The 26,351-nt window shown below is 33.9% G+C and overlaps 1 long non-coding RNA gene across 1 annotated transcript in view; it reads right to left on the reverse strand.

Annotated features, from left to right (window-relative positions):
• Window positions 1-265: 265 nt before the first annotated feature.
• Window positions 266-26,351, reverse strand: part of LOC141568474 (uncharacterized) — a 188,904-nt gene continuing 162,818 nt past the window's right edge. Inside the window, exon 6 of the long non-coding RNA XR_012491620.1 lies at window positions 266-1,897. This is a non-coding gene — a long non-coding RNA (uncharacterized LOC141568474). The remainder of the gene's footprint in view (window positions 1,898-26,351) is intronic.

A 26,351-nucleotide genomic window follows, 5' to 3' on the forward strand; every position in this document is an offset into this window, starting at 1 on the left:
CTAGATGAAGATGACTGAGAAGGCACTCCTGTAAGTCAACATGCAGAACTCAGGAATCCCGTAGAAGAATTATGAATGGACAGAGTATGGAAGAGGAAAGCCAAAAGGCCAAGACACTTAGAAGGGATGCTCACATTTGATGGTAATGAGAAATGCAAATTAAACAGTAGGGAAAGGCCACTGGATAGCTATTCAAGTGGCAGAACTCAGTTGATAGAGCCAAGTGTTGGCAGTGATGTACATACGTAGTTTCTACTGATGAAAATACAATACAATGTAGTACATCCTTTCTTAAAAACAATCTAAGAGGACTACCAACTCCTAGTCTTGTCTGTTTCTTTGCCAGCATTTTGATTCTGAGCTGACTCTCCTTTAAACTTCTCTGTGAGTACCCTTCAGTGTTGAAGTTGATTGTGTCCTGCAAAAAAAGTTGTGTTTGTTTTCTCTGGGGGGAAGGGAAGGAGCTCAAGTGTTTCAGTGGTCTACCAACCTAGGACCTGATATTTATTTATTTACTTAGTCAGTTAGTAGTTGGTTAATTAGTTAGTTAGTTAATTTAGCGTGTGCTTTTCTGTACAAAGTATGTAGTGTAAATTTAAGCCCCCAAACTGCGTGAGAGCAAAACAGGATAAAAATGTTCAAGGGAAATATTTTATCCCCGATCCTAATACGAGGACCAAGACACACAAGGTTTCTTGTCAAATGATGTTGCTGTAGGTGCACTTTATTTCCAATCCATCCTTCCACTGACTTTAAAAAATATATATCATTATTTACATTTTAGGTAGGAAAGAGTTTGGCAGAAAAAGATCATCAGAAAGTGACAAATGAAAATTGCAAATGAGTGAGGAGTTAATTGATGTACTAAGGACCCCAAAGAGGCATGAAGCACTGGGATCAAAAGCCAAGAATAAGTCAGTTGTGCTCTTCTGAAGGTACACACACCTCGCTCTGAATGAAGCAAAGAAAGAGGGGAATAACGAAGATCGAAGAATTGTTCTGGATTGACAAAGGGCTGTGAATGATTATGGAGTCTGCCTGCTTCTCACTCTTAAAAGAAGCAAAATAATCTTCCACTGGAGGGAAATATGATGGCTTTGGTCAGTAGTTCTTCACCTTGACTGTATGTTGGAACCACCAGGAGAGTTTTAAAAACTATAGATGACTGCTTCCCATTTTCAGAGTTATAAATTTAATTGATCTGTGTGGGTCCTGGATGTCTGGATTTTTTAAAGGTTCCCAGGTGATTCTAAAATGGAGCCATGGTTGAGAAGCACTGGTATAGAAGGGTGAAAAAAGGTTTGAAAATAGATACATGCAAAGAGATATAGGAGGTCATTTATGATAGAGACAAAGATTGCTGAAAACTGTAAAGGACTAATTGAGATGGGATGTATGTTCAATTTGTAATACTGCTAACTGAGGCAGGACATGTAGCCTAGGAAATTGACAACCCCCTCCAGGGTACAACCATGAGGTGCTTCGCTGGTTACATCAGTAACAAAGTGAATGTATCCTGTACCTGCAGCTGAACAAAAACAAGAACTAGTTTATTCCAGCTAGGCTGCTCCTTATGACCAGGACCTGACCTTCAGCTAATTATACTGTCATTATAATCTCATTTACACTGTGGTTCCTACAATGGGATGTTACCAAAACCTGCCCCAGGCGGTATAAATACGCCTGGTCAAGACTTCCTCCATGCAACTCTTCTCTGAGTTCAACCATCTCTTCCTCTCAAGTGTGTACTTTCATTTTCAGTAAATCACTTCCACTTTCCTGCATCTGTCTCACTGTTGAATTCTTTCTTGAGCAGAGACAAGAACCCAGTCACCGCTGCTCCGGGTTGAGTCCTCTCTTGCACAACCCCGTGAGCGATGCTTTAACACTTTAAACACTGTTGACATACATAGTCACAAAGATAAAGAAAGAAAACTATGATGTTAATATGTCTCTTGGAACTTGGAAATAAATTGCAATCTATTGCTCCACATATCCCTATGCCCAAGGCAAAAGTGGCGCCTAAATTGTCCAATAATTTATTTTTGACAATATAGATCAGTTATTTTACTTACTTACTCCAGGTCTATTCCACAACAAAGTTTTCATGTGAACCAAAATCTTTATCCATGCAACAGACACTTCAAAATAAAATTAATATGTGTGACCAAAATGAACTTACTGATAACACTCTAGATCTGAGGAACAATTTATATCACATTTGACAGCTTTGATTCCCTAATGAAGTAGTGTTTTTCCTTCCAGTTTGAAGGCAAAAATAAAAACAAGGTTTCAATTACTAAACTATTGACCTGATAGCATTTTTGCATGTTTTTCTCCCATCCTAAACAAAAGCAAACTCTTTGATGTGCTATAAAATGTAAGTGCTAGAACTGCTGTGTTTAATCACTGCTCTCGTACAAGCATAATTGCATGGCTGTAGGAAGCATCACACAAGTGAGCCCCACATGTTTCCTGAATAACAGGATTTCTCACATTTAAATCTTTCTTATGGGGGAAAAAAAACAAAACACATGAATCTTTCAGTGACTCAAATTATTTTATTATAACATTAAAAAAATATAAACCTAAAATTGGGTTCCTTATGATAATAGCTCTTTTATATCATTTAAAACCAAAATATTTTGACGTATTAAATAAAACCAAACCAAATAAAATCTAAAATTAACAACATTAAATACAAAATATTATGGATGATATTTTACTGATAACAAATGCCACTTCCAATGAAAATATTAGTGCCTTCAAGAGTAGCATTCTCTACCCCCCCTTTTAGCATTTCTTATTAACTTGTTAAGCTTTGTTTCCAACAACAAATTTACCTACTAGGATCACAGCAAAATTCTTTGTATACTGCATCATTTACACATAAAATCAGCCTGTATTTTTTTCTCATTATCCTGCAATAAGAAAGCAACAAGAAAGCTTGGAACCAATACAAAGACAAATAAGATGGGCCTCGAAAGCATACTATAGTCCGAGTTGTAAGGTAGCCATTCAGATGTTAGAGGATATAATAGCATGAATTTTTCTTAGGTTATAATTGAAAACAAAAAGTTTTTTAATGAAGAACTCACAGACATGAGATACATTCCTTGATGCTCTTTTAGAAATAATGATATAATTAGTCACAAAAGAAAAGTACTAATGAGTTACTGCTCTACTAGCCATGAAGCTCAAAGACAGTGGTATTTTATGTGTACAGGTTATTTATGTAAACCTCAAACAGATGGTAATTTCTATGTCTAAGTTTCTTCTAATACCAAGTAAAGATAATATTATTCTCAATCCTGGCTTTCTGCTGTTAAGGGTCAACAGATGTGTCATAAACACAATGTTGTATTCTAACATACTTTTCTATTACAAGAACAGATTTGAGTTTTGACCTCATGAAGACCTCCCCCCCTTTTAACTCTATAGAAGTTGAAAAATATATTTCTAAATGTAATAAGTGTCAGAAATTCACACAATTTTTAGACAAAAGGAAGCATATAAGAACATCTCAGAATGAAAAGATAATTACACAGTAGCTAAATGAAATGTTAAATGCAGTAACTAAAGATGAATTTAATTAAAAAACATTATTAATTGCTTTATTCTAATTTGGCTGCCAACTTAATGTTAAAATTCCTCATTGTAACGGGAGGTTATATTAGTTACTATTTCTACTCTGTTTTTTTATACACACATCACAAATCGTATCACTTAGCGGGAAAACCACTCAACTGTTTCAATCAAAGATGGCATATGCACCCAAAACTAAATACTTATTCAAAACATAATTTAAAATGCATAAAATATTTTGAACCTAAAAAAGGAATTATGTGACTACTTTATACTATGAATAGGTGGATTTCTACCATTGTTTGACAAGGCTAGTCCAAAACTCCAAGTATCTGCATACACGGTTAAGTACAGTACTGTGAATAGTTTTATAAAAATTTCAGTATTCTCCATGGATGTTATCATCTAACAAACTCTTCAATCACCTTCATAATACTGAAGTTACAAGTTGCTCATTGAATACCAAATTATCCATTAGGGAGAAAACTGACCAAGAATGTTACATCTACTAAAAATTATCTATTACTTTTACTATCTCTTATCATAGAAATGAATTAAGCTAACCAGTAACAATATCAGAGATAGGTATCACCATTCTCTTTGAAATTTCATCTGTCTTGCATAACACTTCATGTCTTTTAAGATGAGCTTTTAACTTTGTAGCTACTAGATCACTGTAATGTTAACTGAAATCCCAAGTGTGACTATCAGGAAAGAAAGAAAAAATTTTCTGAAGTGCATTTGCCTACAGCTATCTTTAAATGACTTTACTAATCTATGAAATATCATGTAGATACATCTTTTTAAAAAAACATCATGGATATTTACTCTCCATCTTTATTTGTTCCACATTATCTTCTTTTTGCTCACTCTGCTATTCTTTGTTTTGAGAATATTGACTTTTTAAGAATTCTTGTCTTTCATATCAACACCTATGTCAATTGATATGTTTGCATTTACTCTCAAAATAATCCACCTGGATTCTAATACCTTTCATCTTGATATTATTTTATGCACTGTAACTATAGATAAGCTCCTCTGAAACCTATTTCATGAATTGTTGCCAATTGCCTCTCCTCAGTCAGACAGGGAAGAAGGATCTAAGATCAGTGTTCTGTACAAAATAATCACATCTGAGCCATAAAACACACTTTAATAAATTTAAAGAGATAGAAATTATGCAAAGTATGTTCTCAGATTTTTGTAATCCATCACATTAATGAATTTTAAAAAAGGAAAAACCTATTAGAAGATGCAGAAAAAACATTCAAAAATGTTATCACTCATTCATGATAAAAACTGACAAAAAAATGTGTATAGAAAGAAATTATCTTAAACTAAGGTATATACAAAAATATCTATACCGAACATCATACTTAATAAGGAGACACTGTTTTCCTCATAAGTTCAAGAATTAAACAATATGTCCTCTCTCATCACCCCTATTTAACAGCAACTAAAAGTCCTATCTAGTACAGTAAGACAAGGGAAAAAAGGCATATAAATTCAAAGAAAGAAATAAACCTGTTTCTATTTGCAGATGACGTGATCACCTATGTATACACCTCAAAGAATTTGGAAAACTATTGAGATAGTTTTCATTTGGTCACTAGATACAATATCAGTATACAAAAGTCAGTTGCTTTTTTATGTTCTAACAAATAATAATTATAATATAAAATTAAAATACAACAACATTGAAAATTAAGTTCTTAAGTTTAAATCTAACAAAACATGCTGGATCTGTATACAGAAAACTACACACTCTAATGAAAGAAATCAAAGAACATTTAAGTAAATGGAGATATTTTCTATGTTCATAGATTGAGAGACAATGTTGTTAAGATATCAAATTTCTTAGCAATATTAATAGATTTAATGTAATCCCAATCAAAATCCAAACAAGCTTTTTAAAATAGATACTAGCAAACTGATTTGAAAATGTATATCGAAAGACAAAGCATGTAGAATAGGCAACAGTATTTAAAAAGAGCAAAGTTGGAGGATTCACACTACTTGATTTTGAAACAATAAAAAACTAGATTAACCAAGACAGAGTTTTACTGGAGAATTAATAGACATATAGATCAATGGAACAGAACAAAGAAGCCCGATATAGATCCACACAAATATAGTCAGTCAACTGATTGTTGACAAAGGCACAGCAGAGAAAGGTGAATCTTTCCAATAAAAGATGCTAGAACAACTGGACATCCATGTGCAAAAAACTGAACCTAGACACAGACCTTACACTCATCAAAATAGTTAACTCAAAATGGATTATAGACCTAAAAATATTCTAGAAGAAAAAACAGGAGAAAATTGAAATGACCTTCAGTATTATGATCAATTTTTAGATACAACACTAAAAGTACAATATATGAAAGAGAATTTTGAGAAGTTGGACTTTATTCCAAATTTGCTCTGTGAAAAAAAGCATTTAGAGAAAATTTTTGCAAATCATGTATCTGGTAAAGGATTTGCATCCATTACATACAAAGATCTCTTAAAACTTAACAATAAGAAACAAAAATTCAATTAAAAATATGGGCAAAAGATCTCAACAAATATTTCACCATAGAAGATAAATAGATAACAAATAAGCATATTGAAAGATGCCCAGCATCTTTGCCATTAGGGAAATGCAGACTAAAACAATGAGAGAATGTTACACATGTATAAGGATGGCTAGAATTCAAAAAAATGAAGATACCAATTGCCAGTGAGGATGTGGAGCCACAAGAACTCTTATTCATTGCTGGTGGGAATGCATAATGGCACAGCCACTTTGGAAGACAGTATGGCAGTTTTTCTTACATACATCACACAGTCTTACAATACAATTCAGCAATCATACTGCTTGGTGTTTATCCCACTTATTTGAAATATCATATCCACACACAAAACTGCACACAAATGTTTACAGCAGCTTTACTCATAATCACCAAAAAAAAAAAAAAAGGTAACAACTAAGATATCTTTCATAAGGTAAATTGGTAAACAAACTGTTGTAATACATATAATTAAATATTGTTCAGTGATTTAAAAAAAAGAAATATCAGTCCACACAATTAAATAGATGAATCTTAAATAAATATTGCTAAGTGGAAGAAACTAATTCTTAGTGAAAATGTTACATATTGTATGACTCCATTCACATGACATTCTAGAAAAGAATACTACGTAGAAGGATAGACATCAGTGGTTGGTAGGAGTTTGCAGAAGGGGAAGTTTTGAATAATTGAAATATAGGAGTTTTAAGAGTTGTGAAACTAATCTACGTAATATAATACTATAGTGGTATACATGATAAACATTTGTCAAAACCCATAAAAATGTATAGTACAAAGAGTGAGTCTTAGTGTACGCAAATTTAAAAAAAAACTAAATTAGGATATTCGGGGACACCATGATGAAATGTAGACTGTGACAACATAATCTCCTTGTATTATAATTGTCGGACCTCACCTCACTGTACATAAGCACTGTCTTCTAGTTGGCAAAGTTGTTTCTTACTGGTGTATGAGTTAGCAATTCTGGAACCACCGTAGTTGCATTCAAATAAATCAGTACCTGGATGGCAGATAGTGGGAGCCAGATTTCTCACTGTTGGAATGGAATGTTAAATATAACCAAGGGATGCAAACTAGAATGAGCCATGTGATACTAGAGTAAAGTTGGTTACATTAGTGTGAGTTTATGTTTAGCATAATAAAGATTCAGATGGGTAAATATGGAAATAGTTACAGGTATGTGTGTATACTTGGGTTAGTGTACACACATAATTACAAAACCTGTTGCTAGAAGCAACTACACCTAAGTACAAACTAGCATACCCAATGCCCAGATATTGGTTTCTGATACTATTCTTCAATACAAGAAATCAGGGCTTCTTGGAGAAATGGTTGATTCTAAGACTGGAATAAGAAAGATACAAAACGATACCAGAAGTAGTGTCAAAAAATAAAGAGGTGTTCAAAAAAAGAAAAGAAGAAAACTATTGAGGTGTGCCAAAGGGATATAGGAGCTGACTGAAAGATCTCCAATGGCCAAAATTGGAAAATTTGAGCAGCAAAACAAACAAACAAACAAACAAACAAAAAATAAACTTCATTATTGCATTATAACCCAAAATATGAAATAAATACCCCCAAGTCTATGCTGATAAAAATAAATGACTAAATAAACAAATGGGAAGAGGAAGTAGATTTCTCATTTACAATAATTCCAAATAATTTATGTTGGTACTGCCCCACAAGGACGTGGAACATAACTCTTCATCTCCAAGTCTGGGCTGTGCATATTGACTTGCGTCCTAAGAATACAATATGGAAAGTTAGGGAGAGGAAGTTTACAGTGGAAATCCGTAACTCTACTCCAACCAGCTGATGATGCGTAGTATCATGGAGATAACTGATGTGATAACATGTATCCTTCATATAATATGATAAGAATGACACTTTACCTCTGTGGTCTTTGTCCTCCAAACTCATAACTCATGTCTAATCATGAGAAAATATCAGATAATTCTGTTAAAGGACATCCTACAAGTACCTGACCAGTACTCCTTAAAACTCTCAAGGTCATCAGAAAACAAGGAAAGTCAGAAAAAGTGTCATAGCTGAAAGGAGCCTAAAGAGACATGATGAGGAAATGTAGCATGTGGTCTGACAATTAAATTCATGAACTTCTTTGCAAGGATGTTGCTAACCTTTCTTAATATCAAAAGGATTATTCATTATGAAGTTGTACCAACTGGACAAACAGTTAACCAAGTTTACTATTTGGAACTGCTGAAAAGGCTGCGAGAAAAAGTTAGATGAAAACGACCTGAACTTTTTACTTCCAATTCATGGCTCTTGCATCACAAAAATGCACCAGCTCACACGGCACTGTCTGTGAGGAAGATTTTAGCCAGTAAACAAATAACTATTGAAACAGCCTCCCTACTCACCAGATCTGGGTCCCAATGACTTCTTTCTTTACCCAAAGAGAAAGGAAATATTGAAAAGAAGACATTTTGATGACATTCAGGATATCAAGGGTAATACGATGACAGCTCTAATGGCTATTCCAGAAAAATAGTTTCAAAATTGCTCTGAAGGGTGGACTAGGTGCTGGCATCGGTGCATAGCTTCCCAAGGGGAGTACTTTGAAGGTGACCATAGTGATATTCAGCAATGAGGTAGGTAGCACTTTTTCTAGAATGAGTTCATGAACCAAATTGCCCAACCTCGTATGGTATACTGCATGAGATTCCATAACAAAAAAACATTAGATAAAAACTAAGGATATCTGAAAAAAGTATGGACTTCAGTTAATAATAGTATATCACTATTGGGTTATGAGTTGTGTTATGCACATCATGCTCATGGAAGGTCTTAACAGCATGTATAAAGTATACATGAACTCTATGAACTACTTCTGAAACTTTTCTCTAAATCTAAGACTAGTCTAAAATAAAAGTTTATATTATCAAATAACAAACAACTGGTTTATGTTTCTAGTCCATTGATCCCAAATTCTCCTTCTAAAATTAACTTAAAATTAGTAATAGTAATTAGAAAGGCATTATTTTATGATTTTTCAATTAAGATCTTTACTGGAAGGAAACAAACACTCTTTTATTCAGTAATAAATACTGAGAGTTTCTAGGACTTTGCTCTCTTCAGAGTAGAAGCATCATTACCATCACTGCAAATTGATAATAGTTTCCTATTTTTCTCTTTCCTTTCCCCCAAGGATTAATTCATGGTATGACTAGCATTACCTTATTTTCTTTAAGTGCCCTGTCTGTTACAGTCTATCAAGTACATAGTTCAATGCTCAATACATTTTTTTCAAGTACAGCATGTAATAAATGGAAGGTAGAATGAATTTTTTATTAACCATCAGATATGTATTTTTTCCTAAGAAATCTGGAGTAGGGAACCAATTTGGAAGGCATACATAAATTTTATAAAGGTATTGACAGAACACCAGTGAGCAATGTGATCAAACACAGTATTTCTTATAATTTGATGATATTTAAGTAGATGGGTATGCAAAGAGACCTAGAATAATATCCTGAATATTAAGCTCACTGTTCTTAATATCATTTTCAGGGCCATCCATATAGAGAGCCATTAGAAAACATTATAAAATTTAAAAAGTATATATTTTGCTTTTAATGTTAGAAAGAGATTACTTCACACAATTGTCTTTAGAATTTCAACATTAACTGACTGCTACATATTTTAGTAAAACACAAACCAACTTTTAGTATAATCAAAATGTCCTGATAATTAAGAAATTGATAAAAGTCCTAGCTTAACTTTATTAAGTATAGCTATTAATAAAGACTAGAACAGTGAAACTCAGGACTAATGTGTCCTGATACTGTTAAGTTGGTACTAGATCTGTAAGAAACAGCTTAAATGCCACATTTCTATCAATAGTCACAGGGAAAAAAAGATTTTCTTTTTTAAAAAAAGTACAACTGAACTGTAGAAAATGTTTAAACAAATAATTATCTGCTATGCTTTTTGTTACAAGATACCAGGAGGTAATTATGCTAAGATCTACCAGTTATTTTTTAAATAATTCTAAATATTTTAATAAAATTCAATGCTACAAATATTTTTGAGCATTGGAACCATCTACAATTACTTCACTTGCTGCTGGGCTGGGCATGTGTTAGTCACTATGCATGAAGTGTGTGTGTGTGTGTGTGTGACAATCTGTAATTAAATTTCTCCTAAATACATATATAGGTAAACAATGATGTGCCTGTGTTCATGCCATTCCAAAGGTGCTTAGAATACATCAACGAATATAACAGACAAAAATCTCTGCCTGGGTTCCCCATACAGTATGTTCTGGTAGTATGTTGTAAAAGTAAGAGGAGAGAAAGGAGGCAGACTATAAACAACCAATCTAATAAATAAGTACATTATTTCGTACATTAGAATGTGAAAAGAGCTGTCAGAATTTTTTTTTTTTTTTTTTTTTTTTTTTTTAAGTGGAGCCATGTAAGGGAGATTTAGAATGTGAGGGGGTAGGAGAATCGGTTAAAGTTTTAAACAGGTTTTTTTATAGCGGGTGTCATCAAGATGTTTAAGCAAAGATTTGAAGGAAAACAGAAAGTTAGCAATGTGGACATCTGGGCGTCTCCTGGGCAGTGGGAACAGCCAGCCTGATGGCATTAGGTCAATCCAGTGCTAGTTGCTCCCGGAAGAGCGGAGAAGCTGGTAAGGCTTCAGCAGAGTGAGCAAGGCAGAACATATTAGGATATGAGGCTGGAGGTAACATAGGTCATATTTTGGCAAGATTAAGTTAAAATAAGGTTGTTTTAATTGAACTGTATTATTTCAAAAAACACAAAGGCAAAGACGTGGCATTTATATATATAATATGTAATTGACCATATACTGGACTGAAAAGTCTCAAATAATCATAGGGCAGTGTCACTTACTAACTAACCTTCTTCCCCATTTTTACCAGTAAAATAAACTTTAACCAAAATAGAATGTCATGCTTTTTTTTTTTTTTTTTTTTTTAGGGGGGGAACTTTCATAGAGGCTGAAAGTTAATCATCAATTAAACTGTCCAAATTTGTGTTGTGGCTGTTTCACAGCAATTTTCTTTGCAGAATTTGATGCATTTTATTCTGACTATATCAAGGAAGGATTCCTGAAAGAGGAACATATTCATTTTATTCTTTAAAATGAAAAGTTTGTTTTGTTTTTGACAGTAGACTCAAAAATATTTTGACTGAATTCCCCTTTGTTAGATGACAAATCAGAGCTACATCGTGAAATAATTTTTCACTTACAGGTAATGTGTCCCCACTCCCTCTTGACTGAAAATGCTATTATTTTCTGAGGATGCTAATATATATGTCCACCAACATATATTCTTGAAGAAAGGGGAAACTATTTTTTTTTAAATAATAAACTAAATCAAATTATAACATACATGTCAAAAAGCACCAAATCATAATTAAACAGTTTGAAGATTAAACACATCTTGTAACCACCGTTTTGGCCAAAAAACAGAAGATTACTAGTACCCTAGAAGCTCTCCTAGAGCTCTACTCCAGCCATTACTATTCCCTCTTAAAAACGGCAACTGCTTTGTCTTCTTTCCTCGTTTGGTTTTTGAACTTTGTGAATAGAATTTAATGGTACAAATAGGCAGAATTCTAAGATGGCTCCCAAGATTCCCTCTCCCTGGTGTATATGATCCATTTATCCCCTTCCCTTTGAGTAGAGCCAGGACTTGTGAATATAATGGGATTCCATTCCTGTGATTAGGTTACTAAGTATTTGACTCTGAGCTATCCAAATGGGAGATTACCATTGATGAGACCGACCTACTCAAGAGCCCAAAAGAGGGATTAGGGCCTTCCTGAGGGAGTTTCAAAGACATACATGTTCTCCTACTTGACTTGAAATAACCTGCCATGTTATGAGAGGACCATGTGGTGAGAACCTGAGCATGACCTCCAGGACCCAAGCAAACCCTGGCCAGCAACCAGCAAGGAAGCACGGACCTCAATCCTAATTGTGAGGAACCAAATTCTGCCTACAGCTTGACTGAGTTTGGAAGAGGACCTCAAGCCTCAGATGAAATTGCAGTTTCAAAGGACACCTTGATTCAGCTTGGTGAAACCATGGGCATAGGACCCAGCTACTTATTCCTGGACTCCCCATCCATGGAAACTGAGATACTGAACATATGTTGTATTAAACTGCTAAACTTCTGGTAGATTTTTATACAATAGAAAACTAATACATACAACACATACCCTTTTGTGCCTGGCTTCTTTCAATTACTGTTATAAGACTAGTCCTTGTTGTTACACACAGTAATATTTATTCATTTTTAATGCTCTGTAATATGCCACTGTATGAAATATATAGATATTTCAGATTATACATTCTAATGTTGTTTCAAGTTTTGGGCTATTACAGACAGTGATATGGTGAACATTCTGGCACATGTTTTTGGTGCCTATACTCTACTGAGCAGAGTGGAATTGCAGCTGTAGGGTATGAATATGTTCATCTATAATAGATACTGACAGTTTTCCACAACAGTTGAATCAACTTGGAATTCCAAAAGCAGAGTGAAAGCTTGAGTTGCTCCATATGCTCACGTATCATCGATACTGATCTTCGACTTTTGTTTGTCTGGCTTTTTTAAAGCTTGGATATCGTGATGGGTTTGTAGAAGGATCTGACGGCAATGGCTACTACCAACATTGTGAACCATCTTCTCCCTAGTCTTCTGTTTAGGTCTATGCACTGACATCCTAAGGTTCATTCAAATTGCGCTGCTGTCTTTATGCCAGCTAACTAGAGAAAATAGAGATTTGACTTGTGGCAAGTTATAGGAAGATTATCCTTTTTTTAAGATCAGCAGGCAGCTATAATTACAACGAAAAAGACAAGATGCTTATTTAATCGGTTAGACTCTTTTCTTCTCCTGACCACTTATCCAGCGGTACTCCTGAGCTCTGCGTTCACCCTTAGTTCCGACTCCTACACAGAGTGTAAGCACAGCTGTTATGCAAAGAATTACCAGCAATTTTAGCTCATCTTCATATTAACTTGTCAGAATTCCAATGGTAAATGAAATAAAATTTTTGCTACTACATCCTTTCAACATTTTCTTCTTTTGCAACAGTTGATGCCAAATAGAAAAAGTTAAAAAAAAAAATAACAAACTCTCAATGTAATAGTCTAATTCTCATTGAATTGGTAATAAAATCCCTATAATATATTCATAAAATCATGCTGTTTCTTACAATAAAAATATCCATTATTTAAATATATTTTTTCCTGGATTGTTCTTATTTACTTCATGATAAGAAGGGCGTATCTAACATAAATCATGAGCTAGAACTACAGATATTGCGTAACTGCTTTGATGTGCCCACTTAGAGTTCATCAATCCATACACATCGTTTTAAGCAGATTCCAGTATAATACACTTTATGATTTAAAAAAAAAAAAAAAAAAGAATTTACTCTTGGATCCCTTACAGAGTAAGCTGTCAGAGGTTTTAAAAATTATTCCATTTATATAATATTCATCAACATATTTTTCAGGTAAACATCTAGAGTATAAAGAGACCTATACTTGTCATGTACATTTAGAAACAAATCAGAAAATTTATTTCCATGAAACATTTCAAGCCTAAAAAAGAATATAGAAATAGCATTAAGTGCCAGCACTCATCATTCACCTTTTACAAATACTAACATGTCATATTTAATTCAGAAATGTTTATCCAGTAACTAAAAATTACAGATGTTTACATCCTCCTCACCACCTCAAGAGAGAACCTGCAGTCTGAATTGGCTGTACCTCATCCTTGTGTATTTTTGAAAGTTCTCCATTTATCATCTTTGGTGAAATGTCTGTTCATTTCTTTTGCCCATTTTCTATTTGGATTGTTTGTTTTCTTACTGTTGCATTTTGACAATTCTTTATATATTCAAGATAAAAGTCCTTCATTACATATGTTGTTTGAAAATATTTTCTCCCAGTCTGTGTGGCCTGTCTTCTCACCTTCTTAGTATGGTTTTGGCAGAGAAAAGGTTTTCAGTTTCTATTAAGCCCAATTGTTTTTTTTTATTTGTTTCACATATTTGTTTCACATATAAGGACTCTTTACCAAGTTCTAGGTCCCAAAGATTTTCTCCTATGTTTTCCTCTAAGTTTTACCTTTTTTACTGAAATACATTATTAATTTTGAATTATTTTTCTATAATGTTTCGGGTTTTTTTTTTTAGCTTATGGATGGCCAAGTAGTCCAGCACCATTTCTTAAAGAGTATTCTTTCTCCATCTGATCGTTTTTGCATCTTGGCAAAAGTATTCAGTTGTCTATATTTGTGTGGGGTTGTTTCTGGATTCTCTAGTCTGTTGATTTATTTGTCTATTCCGGGTACTAATATCACAGTCTTGGTTATTGGAACTATATAACAAGTGTTGAAGTTGGGGAGAGTGATTTATCCCACATTTTTTTCTCTTTCAGAACAGTTTTAGCTATTTGTTTTAGAAAAAGATTATCTATATCTATAAAAAATCTTGCTGGGATTTTGATAGGAATTGTATTAAAATTGATTATACATCAAACTGATCACAGATCAATTGGGGAGATTTAAGATCTTTATTAGGTTGATTCTTCCAATCCATGAATACACTATGTTTCTCCATTTATTTAGATCTTCTGTTACTCATTTAATTATCGTTTTGTAGTTTTCAGCATACAGATTCATGTTTTTTTTAAGCTCATACCTAAGATTTTATTTTGGGGGTGCAATTGTAAATGATTTTTTACTTAATATGTAAATATATTGATTTTCATATGTTGATCTTCTACAAAGTAACTGTGCTGATGTCACTTATTAGTACTGGAAGGTTCTTTTTTTTTTTAAGATTTCCTGGGATTTTCTACATAATCATATCCTATCTGCTAATGGGAAAGATTTACTTTCTTTCTTTTTAATCTGTATGCCTTTTGTTTCCTTTTCTTGCCTTCTTGCACTGGCTAGAACTTCCAATATTGTCCTAAATGGAAGTGGTAACGGCAAATATCCTTACCTCTTCCTCCATCTTAAGGAAAGACATTCAGTCATTCACCATTAAGTATGATGTGAGTTGTGGGCTTTTACATATGTACCTTATTAGATTGAGGAAGTCTACTCTATTCCTAGTACCCTGAAGGAAATAAGGATTTAATATAAACATCTGACCAGGCTGTTGAGGGCATTAACCAAAAAGTTATAGAATTTCAGCACGAATTAAAGAGAAAATAAAGAATTGTTAAGCACTGCTAAGCAAGTAACTATGGATAGAGCATATTGGAGTATGAAAGAATGAGATTCAAGAAGGTCAAGTTGAACAACTATTACAATAATCCAGGTATGTATGAGCCTCAAAATTTCTGAACTAGATTAATGTCTATAGAAGCAACAGATAAGCTGTGAGAAAGATTAAAAGAAGAACAATTAGGCTCTAAGCAGCAAACAATGGTGATATCAAGTATGACTGAGGTTTCAAACCTGGATGCTAGGACGCCATTAATAGGTGCAATGAAATTACAAAGACTGGAGGAAAAATGATCAAATTGTATCATAAGTAGAAGTACAAGATTGAATTTAGATTGAAAACTGGGACTACAAACAGAAATACAGGTTTATAATTAATTATGAATTTAGAGGTCTCTTTTTAGGGGATAGCTTTAACCTAAGGTTTACAAATAGTAGTTTTTTATACTCTCTTTATATATATAATAATTTCCTTATAATTATTTTTAAGTAATCAAGGAACATATTAGATTGAGCTACGTAGTTGAACTATATGAAATTGCCAATATCTACTTTTGGTGAACACTTTTTTTGTAATTCAATCTAATTTTAAAGCTACACAATCTCTTATCTTTGGATCACATGTACATATGAATTATAAAACACATATATATAATATATATAATACATATGCATATATATTTATTTTAGTAAAGCAATAATGTGTATATATGGGATATTAATTACCACCCACAGCAGAGTCTGGAACAGCACCCCAGGGTCAAGTGCATTAATATTTTTTAACAAAATATTAATATACACCCTGAGTTAAATAAATAAAGTCAATAAATAACCCCACTTCAGTCCAGAACAGATTTTGCTACCAAATGGGTTGGAAAAATAAAATAAAATTAGAATAGGAATAGATCTTATCTCCTAGAGATGTTTAGAAGCTTTAAAAAAAAAAAAAATCTCTGGTAAAAGAAAAATATATAAATAAATAAAAATTTGTTTTTCATAGTTTTTTGGATTTCACAACTGTGGACCAGGGCTGTAGAGTAGTATAGACTATCTCACGTGCTATAAAAATTTTGTTTATTTATAAATGTGCATATTTTGTCATGCATTTAAATATATAAATAACTTATTTATATTTGACTTTTATAATGAACTAAGATTTAATGAAAAGCATAAAACTAGATCATTTGGGGGGTTTTTTTGTACTAGAAAAAACAAATGTCATCACTTGGTTAAACAATTCAAAATCAGAAATCATGACCTAGGAAGAGACCTGTTGTAGCTTTGAGCAATACAGCTGTATACACTTATAATTCAAAGGCACTGAGGCAAAAACTGTCAGAATATTACTAAAATTGACAAGGATATATGGTTCATTAGTCTAGGAACTGATGCATTATAAAGCAGTTGGTGATAATTTGAATAAAGTTGCATGTTTATGGGGAAAACACACACACACACACACACACACACAACTACTAGCTGCTATATTTAAATTTCAAATCATGCCTGGAAGTAAAGTAAATACAATTGTGGACATTTATCATGAGGTTAAACCTAATGCCTATCAGAACAAAATAATCAACGATCAAATTTAAAATACAATTGTTTTAATTGAAAATTTCTTACTATATTCTCAGTATTGACTTTGAAGACTTAACAGTGTCAATAAGCTAATTCTTGGTGCATTAACATGGAATTAACTTATAAATGATTCAACATTCAGAACAGTCAAATAAGACAGAAAAAAAAAAAAAAGTTTCACCAGGAGTTGGAAATATATTGCATCTCCCGGAGTTATTTTTTCTGACTTCTGAAATCCATTCATGCATACAAAGTATTTTTATTATTTACAGTTGACATTGTTATTCTAAAAATAGGGTTGTTCTAGAGTTCCTTACCCTGTGAAAATTCTGCATGAGGAAACACTTATAGTTTTTTGCCTTATTTCATTTTTAACATGATAATTTCATGGTTGTGTGGGAAGGAATGTACATGTGTGAATATGTTGTAACTGACGGCTCCAGAAAATTTCACCTGGAGGTAGAGTGCTAACATAAACCTGAAATGTGTAGAAATGCCCCAGAGGTTGGGCAGTTGGTGGTGAAAAGAAATACTGCATCGGGCAAAGGTGATAAGGCTCTTGATAAAACTATTGCCTTTATTAACACAGAAAGTAGATGTTCCCCCCAAGCTTATTATTTACTCTAAGGGAGCTTAGTAAAACTTACAATGATGATATGTGATCATTGCTTTAGTAAAATTCCACAAGGGAAGATAAAGTCAGACCAGAATTACATAATTTTCAGATAGAGATGGAAGGGGAAACAGCCCAGAAAAGAGAAACTTTCTTTGCTTGCAGCTGAATTTTTTTTTTTTTTTTCATTTTACCACAAATTGGTCATCATTCAGTTAAGGAAGAAAGAGATGTGCATGGCATACAGACTGATAGTGCATTCTTTCCAAATTTCAAGAATTATGACAAGATGAGAAGTTTGACTGTGGTTATTTGCAGAAGAGATTTGGAGAAAGGGAAAAAAAAAAACAGAAATTGATTAAGTTTTAGGGGATTTCTATTGTCAAAGGAAACATAGCTCTGCCTGCAAAAACAAACAAACAAACAAAAAAACACAAAACAAAAAACACCTCTGGTTTCTCTGCCTCTAAAGCAACGCCAGTCTCCAAAACTAAACCAGCAGAACAACACAGGCTGTGAAAACTATGGTTCTGCTGAACCACTTTTGATCATGAACACTTTTGATCTGATAGGACAACATTCTATCAGAAGGAGGAAAAGATAGTGGGAACCAGAATACGTTGATGTACCTAAGAAGCAGGACATAGTCACTTCAGACTAGGACCCTACATCTAGATTGTTCTATGGGAGAAAAACAAACTCTTGTCTGAGCCAATATATTTTTAGGGGGTGTTTTTTTTCCTTTCTTTCTTATAGCTACATATAATGCACCCTAAACATGCAAAATGAACTTGCCAGATTGTATTAAATAATGTGTTTAAGGTGTTATATGCATTATAAAGTGGATAGATTGACAAAAGAAAAGGGGAGAATATTAATTAATTAAAACACGAAAAAAAGGGACATCTGCTGCTAACTGAAATTGAATGGTTTGTGGCAGACCAGTGCTTCCTCAGATAAATTACAAATTTGAATGAATAAATGAGGCATTTGAGAACTGCAGAGGCAAGCCCAACTTGAAAGGGTAAGATCACACAGTAGGGAAAACCATTCTCTTTGGAGTATTTGCTGCTTCTGGGTCCCAAACAAGAAGGGGATAATCTGAGTCACTCATGAAAGAGATCAATATCTGGTTTTAAAAACCAGGAGTTTAGGGTAATTTCATTAGTAAAAGTAAAAAAAATTAGAGACTTGAGCAGCCAGAAAATGGAGGGGCAGAAAATTGAAATTGATATTTGACCTGTTTTCTCATTAAGACTTTTTATAAAATTCAAAAGCTTTTCAGAACAAGAGGTTGAGAAATTAGAGAAAGCTGTTGAAAAACAAAACAGAGATTCCTCTCTGCCTAGGACAGAGAAAGCTGGAAAGAATGTCACTCCAGGTAATCTACACAACCATGGCTTTTCTTGAGCCTTTCAGAGAACTGAGGTCACAAACCCAATAATCTGAATTTAAAGACAGTCAGGGGAGCTTTCAAGAAGGGGCAGAGCTTGAGCACTAGGTCACCTGCAACAGAACGTGGGAGGAAGATCAGCCAGACATAACAATGAGTAAGAAGAATTCAGGTTCAAGTTTAACTAATTGCTAAAATCTGAGTGTTGGCTAGCACGATAATATGAAACCCAAGGAGTCACAGACACAAGGGGAGATTGGACTGTAGGCACATTTCCATGGACCGCTATCAGGCTCTCCCAGGAAAGACCATGGGCAAGAAAGCAATGCAGTCCTGAGAAAAGGAATCTATCTCAGATTGTTCTCTCCTAAGTGACAATTGATTCAGCTCTTAGAGGAAATCTAGCCAAAACTACTGCCCCAGGGAACAGATGGATACCCATTGGGAGTGGGAAAATAAATCAAATTCTGTACCCTTCAAGGGAGGAACAATCCTGAGTTCAGACCATTACAGGTCTCCTACTGCTGGTTCTTTGGGAAAGGCCCATATTCAAGAGTCCGGTACACAGACACAGCCTAAGATTAAGGACAACAGAAACTACCCCCAAAATCCAACAACCAGACTATCAGCACCGAGTTAAAAGTGATAGCAGTTTACTACTGTGGGAGGGTAATAATGTGAGAAGCCCTGTCTGAGGCATAAGTGTAGAGAAATGGACTAAATGTGAGATTACAGCAGAAATATTGTGAAACATCTATTTACGCACATGGCAACCATGGAAGAATTCGCCCTTACAGAGGACTGACAATAACATAAAGCTGTATCAAAATCCAAACTCAGTTCAACTCTCAACTCTATTGACTCACCCCCTCTCCCCCACTAATGTCTTAACATAAGAAGTATGACAATTTTCAGGCATGCATACTATTTGCCTGAATTTACTATCCCATGTGTGATGTTTAGCACTGAGTCAAAACTTTAGAGACACACTCAAGGACAAATAAAAGCCAGGAGAAACAACCTACTGTCCAAAGAGAAAGCAATCCAAAGTACCAAACTCAGACATGGCACAGATGTTGGATCAGACAGAGTTGAAAATAGCTATAAATAATATGTAAAAGACTCTAGCACAAAAGATGGCCAAAATAAATGAGTAGGTGGGGAATTCCAGCACACAAATTTCAGCAAGGTACATTTAAAAATAACAAACGATCATAAATACCCAGACATGCCATATTCAAATTGTTGAAAGGCAACACTAAATAAAAAGCTTATATATATACACATATATATGAATATATATGAATTACAGTAAATTTCATGTCAGATATTCTGCAATCTAGAAGACAATGGGGAGGGGGTTAAAAAGGCTGATGGATTAAAAACTGTCAATCCAAAATTCAATACCTGGTGAAAACAGGTTTCAAAATGAAGGAGAAATAAAAAAATAAAGCCTTTTTAGATTTTAAAAAAACTAGAGAATGCATTGTCAAGGGACCTGGACTACAAGAAAGGTTAAAAGAAATTGTCAAACATATCAATATAATACCAGAGAGAAATTTGGGTCTATAAAAACCTATGAATCGCTCTGGATAAATTTTGAATGACTGTAAATATAAAAGATTGTTCCTCATTTTTAATTACACTTATAGCTAACTGCCTAAAGCCAAAAGAATAGCAATGTATTGTGAGTTTAGGGCATATGTAAATATAAAATAAATGATAATAGCCAGAAAAACAAATCCATTTCTGATAAAAACTCTCAACGAGCCAGGAATGGAAAGGATATCAACCCAATGCTACACTTCTATCTAATGTGAAAATCTGAATAACTCTTCCCTAACATCAGGCACAATAAAGATATCTGGTCCCATCACTTCTGTTTCACAACCTACTGGGTACCTTTGCCAGTATAGCAAAGTACTTAAAAGAAAAAAATCATACATATTTGAGAGGAAGAAACAAAACTGTTTCTATTCTCTCATCACATGATCTTCTATGTAGAAAATCCCCAATAATCTGCAAATTCTTCCAGAACCAACCAATGAGTTTAGCAACATTGCAGTATACAAAGTCAATGGATGAGCAATAAAGCTTTGGGAATTGAAAACAAAACAAAACAAATAACAGTAGCTTTTACTCTAGCATTAAAAATATGAAATGCATTGATACAAACTTTACAAAATGCATGCAAGATCAGTATGGTGAAATCACAAACACTGTTGAAAGAAACTGCAGAAAACCTAAATTAATAGAAATAAATATTGCATTCATGACTCAATGTTTAGATATCATTTTATCTCAGATCTATATATTAGATATCATCTCAGTCAAAATTTCAGCAGGATATTTTGTAGAATCAATAAGTTGAACTAAAATGTATATGGACAGGCAAAGGAAATATAATAGCCAAAACAATTTTTTAAAAGAACAAAGTTGAGAGACTCACACTACCTGATTTTAAGACATATAAGAAAGTTTCAGTAACCATAGAGGTTGGTATTGGTGTACTAACAAATAGATCAATGGAACAGAATATTCGTAGAAGGCCCAGAAACAGACCCAAGCTTATGTGATCAAATGATTTTTCTTTTTAATGCAACAGAACAATCCAATAGGAAAGAGATACTTTCAGCAAATGGTGTTGGAATAAGGAGATACCCATATGGAGTAGGAGGGAGAGACCTTGAGGCCTACTTCACACCACACACAAAAATTAATTTCAGATTCATCATAGATGAAAACATAAAAGCAACACTTTTAATGCTTCTAGAACAAAACATGAGAATACTTTCATGGCTTTGGGTAAGCAAAATAGTCTTAGGATATGCAATACAGTACACAGAAGAAAAATTTAATAAATTAAACTTCATCACCTAAAAGCGTCTCATCATTAAAAACAAAAAAATTATGTAGCTATTCAATTTCTAAAGGCCATATTACCTTACTTATAAAATAAACCTTTCAATTGAACAGTTGAACAGAAGGAAAATTTTACTGATTTTGATTTTTTAATCACTTAATTCAGTTACACTAACTCAGTAATTTTCAGTGTGGTCTTTAAACCAACTCCATAACTACATGACCCAGTTCCTGGGTCGAGGACAGTACCGTGTTTCCCCCAAAATAAGATTGGGTCTTTATTAATTTTTGCTTCCAAAGACACATTAGGGCTTATGTTCAGGGGATGTCATCCTGAAAAATTATGCTAAGGATTATTTTCTGGTCTTATTTTCTAGGTCTTATTTTCGGGGAAATACGTTACTACTAAAATAGACACGATGGTTCAGCCTGGAAGTCTGCACTTTAGCTGGCATCTTAGGTAATTCCTACACATTAATTTGAAATTCTTTAGATAAAATCCATATTCTGCAGATCACTTGAATTTATCTTATCTGATTATCTCTGCAAAACTGTGAGATTGACCTCATAATGTGGTTGTTGCTTCCACCCTTCCACTTTCATACCGTCATATTCTCTTTCCTTACTTTCATGGCATATTGTGCCCTGTCTCTATATCTCTATAGCTCTATAACCCCATCTTCTTCATGTAATCGCTTATTCCCTTATTCCCTCTTTTGTAAGTGCTCATTGAGGTATAATGCAAATAAAATAACAAACATCAACACCATTATTGGCATGAACGATAATTTTAAATATGTTCATTTTCATCTGTTTTGCAAGAACAAAAAAATAAATTACTCTCCCTGGATAGCTCCACATAAGGCCTGGAGTAGAGCACTCTCAACAATTCCTTCTCAGACTCAGGCGACACTGCTGCCTGCATCACTGTAAGAATTAACTTTGTCTTAATGCATTGAAAGTGTTAAGGTATTAAATTTGTCTAAGGAATGACGTACTGACTATGGCAAGACTGGTAACAGACTCACATAAATCTGACCATTTACGAAGTAATTTCAGATATTTATCTCCCTGTTTTCTTCCAAGAAACATAGGGTTGAGTGAAATCATTATTTATAGCTGAGGAAAGGCAGTCACAGAGAAATTAAGAATCAGAAATGATATCAACTAGTTCCTGCCACCTACTATTCAAGGGGTATCACTAGGCTAGTAGACTGGGAGGTGGCAGAAGCAAGGCTTGATGTTTGATGCTCCATCCCTTCCAATAATCTACACTGCCTGTTAGACTTCTGTGACAAATTTTCTCCTTCAGAGCTGTTGGAACAGTTTGCTTCATCTCCAACTTATCCAATCATTGTCTTAATGTTCAACATGACCAGTATCTTTGTCTAAAATCCAACATAAAAACTCTTACACTACACCAGTACTATCAGAGAAAGAATGCTCAGAGGCTCCGCTGTGATATTAACAAAGTAAACCCATTGAAAGAAAATCGTCTCTTCTGAAACTCCACTGCACAAAGGAAACCATATCCTTGTTTGTAACTACCATCATGCATGCAGCTAATCACCCAAGTGTATATAGATCATACCAGACATGCTCTTCCCAGGCAAGACAGCACGTTGAAAGCATTTGTTAGCCTTAACCTTGTAGCTTTGGAATTTGATTTTAAAGATCATCACACCTTGTAGTGTGGAATTGTGTTTTAAAGATAATTTTAACCCTGGAATCCTTATTTGTTGCCCCTGTACAAGGGACAGCAGCTTCAAATCCTAGATAACCTGAACTAAGCGCCTTACATAAAAGGACAGGTGTTTCCACTTCCCTGTTAATGACTCTCTAAGTATGGACGATGATGATCCTATCAGTCATTACTAAATTTACTTCACAGAAATTAAGAATTAAATTACAGTTTCAAGGCTCATTAGGTCTTGTTAAATTTGTTGAATTGCCCACATGTGTATGTCTTGTCCTCTATGGGGTATCTGTAAAGCAGGTGTTTTAATTCATTGGAAGTTTGTTGCATCTAGTCTGCCCAAAGTGTATGATGCTACGTATTGTATTTGAAATTCCAGGTTGGGTTCCTATATTTGAAGATCAGACTTCAAATAGTCATATTTGGCTATCAAGCTTAGTATAAAGAGGAATAATATGGAAATGGTCTCTTTGGGGAGCTTTTGAAACGGAATATTGAATGTGAAATTCAAGGACACAGTAGGGACCATATTCCATACTTACTGTCTTTCTCACTTGTCCCAATATTCTGATGCTAAATAATTCTACATGCAAGTACAAGTGGAAAAATCTTTTATATTATTATCCGTGTCTATGGGGATGTGTCTTCTGAGGCACTCAGAGCACAACTCATTTCTCTTTGTTTGAATGCAGGGGATATTAGGCCAGATAAAAATTACTGCTATTGTGTAAGTCCTCTTTGCCACGTAGTCCATATACTTTCCCTTTGGCAAGAGGAAAATGCCCCAGACAATGTCACCTTCATTTAATGTTCTCCTTTGAAAATGTAAACCAAATCAAAGAAAGTCTATATTTTGGGGTATAAAAAAGGAACTAGATTCAGGAGCAGATCAAATAACTGTCTGGGATTTAAAACAAATGTTTATATTTGTAAATCAGCCATTTTAATATGATTAGAGAATCCCACAGTATTTGGAAGATCAATTAACATACCCGATCTGTTATCTCATACTATCAGGAGATGCTGTAGTTGGTGATAAATTTACACTGGAATTTTAGAAATAGGATGATGTCTTACACAGGTATCCCGAGGCAGTGCAATGTCACAAAAAGAGAGAAGAAATTGAGAGTGGATTTCAGGCTCTTTAATCCCATTCTAGTTTTTGTCTTTACCAGATAATAGTGCCTGCATTTAAGAAAGAGAAGAAATATCTTACCTGATGTTGATGATGATGGTAATAACAATAATAATAATAATAATAACTGGAAGCCAGTAGCAACGATAAAACTACTTAAGGACTGTTTGTCATCTCTGTTGATGGAGCATCAGTAATTTTTCTTAGAACCATGAAATGGAAAATAGGAAAGTTTGTGAACTAAATGAGTTTTTAATGGTCAAAAGCAGAGCTTATAGCAAATTTGCACAAGAAGCTAAAATTCCACACCCCACCTCTAATAGCTGGGGGATTATTATGGCAGCATCTCCTGTCATCTTGGCTACCTACCCGCAGTCTCAAGGCAAATCAATATTCAAATCCTTGAAGAGTTTCCAAAAACGAACTATTTACAGTTGTATCACTGAAACAAAAACAACTCAGTTTCCTAAATTATGTATATCTTTCCACATAGAGAGTGACTGAAATAGACATAGGAATGTAAATCCTTGATATCTTCTCAATACAACCCTAAAAGGCCAACTAGAATAAGATAACTAGTCTAATAATTTATGAGACAGTAAAGAATAGCAATCCAGAATATAGGCTTTAAAGTCAAATAGACATTTCAATTGCAGATGTACCGCTTTTCTTAATATTTGGGTTCTACACATTTCAAAAAAACAGGTGCAAGTGAAAAGATTTTTAACTGTGTGTGACCTTGGGGAATCTCCTATTCAGTGTAAAATAAAAAGGAAAATGTAGTAGTAAACAGGTCAGAGATCTGTTATGATGGAAAAGTAGAATTGTGCTTATCACCTGCTAAGCATAGGATGTGGCACAGACTAAGCACTGAAGAAATATAAACTATTGTTATTATTATGGTCATTGATTTTACTATTGTTAAGCGTTACCCAAATCATTATAAATGCTACATAAATGTAATTCCAAACCATTAACACCTCAAATACAATTACAGTTAAAACATATAAAAACAACATTAATCAGTAGGTTCCTTTACTCTTAATAGGCAAAAAGATAACTTTAAAAATTGGCATTTAAGCATTTTAAAGCACTGCCTAGTTGCAAATTGGTACAGCCACTGTGGAAAACAGTACAGAGATTCCTCAAAAACTAAAAATAGAGCAGCCATACGATCTAGCAATTTCACTTCTGGGTATTTATTCCAAGAAAACAAAACGGATTCAAAAAGATATCTGCACCCTTATGTACATTGCAGCGTTGTTTACCACAGCCAAGATATGGAAGCAGCCTAGATGTCCAATAATAGATGACTGGATAAAGATGAGGCGGTACATATGTACACTGGAATATTACTCAGCAACAAAAAAGGATGAAGTCTTGCCATTTGAGACATAAAGGATGGTCTAGAGGGTATTATGCTAAGTGAAATAAGTCAGACACAAAAAGACAAATACTGTATGATCCCACTTATATACAGACTAAAAATAAATAAATAAATAAGTGAATAAATGGAACAAAACAGAAACATACTCATAGATATAGAGAACAAGCTGATGGTTGCCAAAGTTGAGGGGGTCAGGAGATTGGAATAAAAAGAAAAAAACAGTATGGTACTGGCATAAAAACAGACATAAATAAATAAATAAACAAATACTGCCTAAAA

Source organism: Rhinolophus sinicus, linkage group LG14 (assembly GCF_036562045.2).
Source record: "Rhinolophus sinicus isolate RSC01 linkage group LG14, ASM3656204v1, whole genome shotgun sequence".
NCBI classification, from domain to species: Eukaryota; Metazoa; Chordata; class Mammalia; order Chiroptera; family Rhinolophidae; genus Rhinolophus; species Rhinolophus sinicus.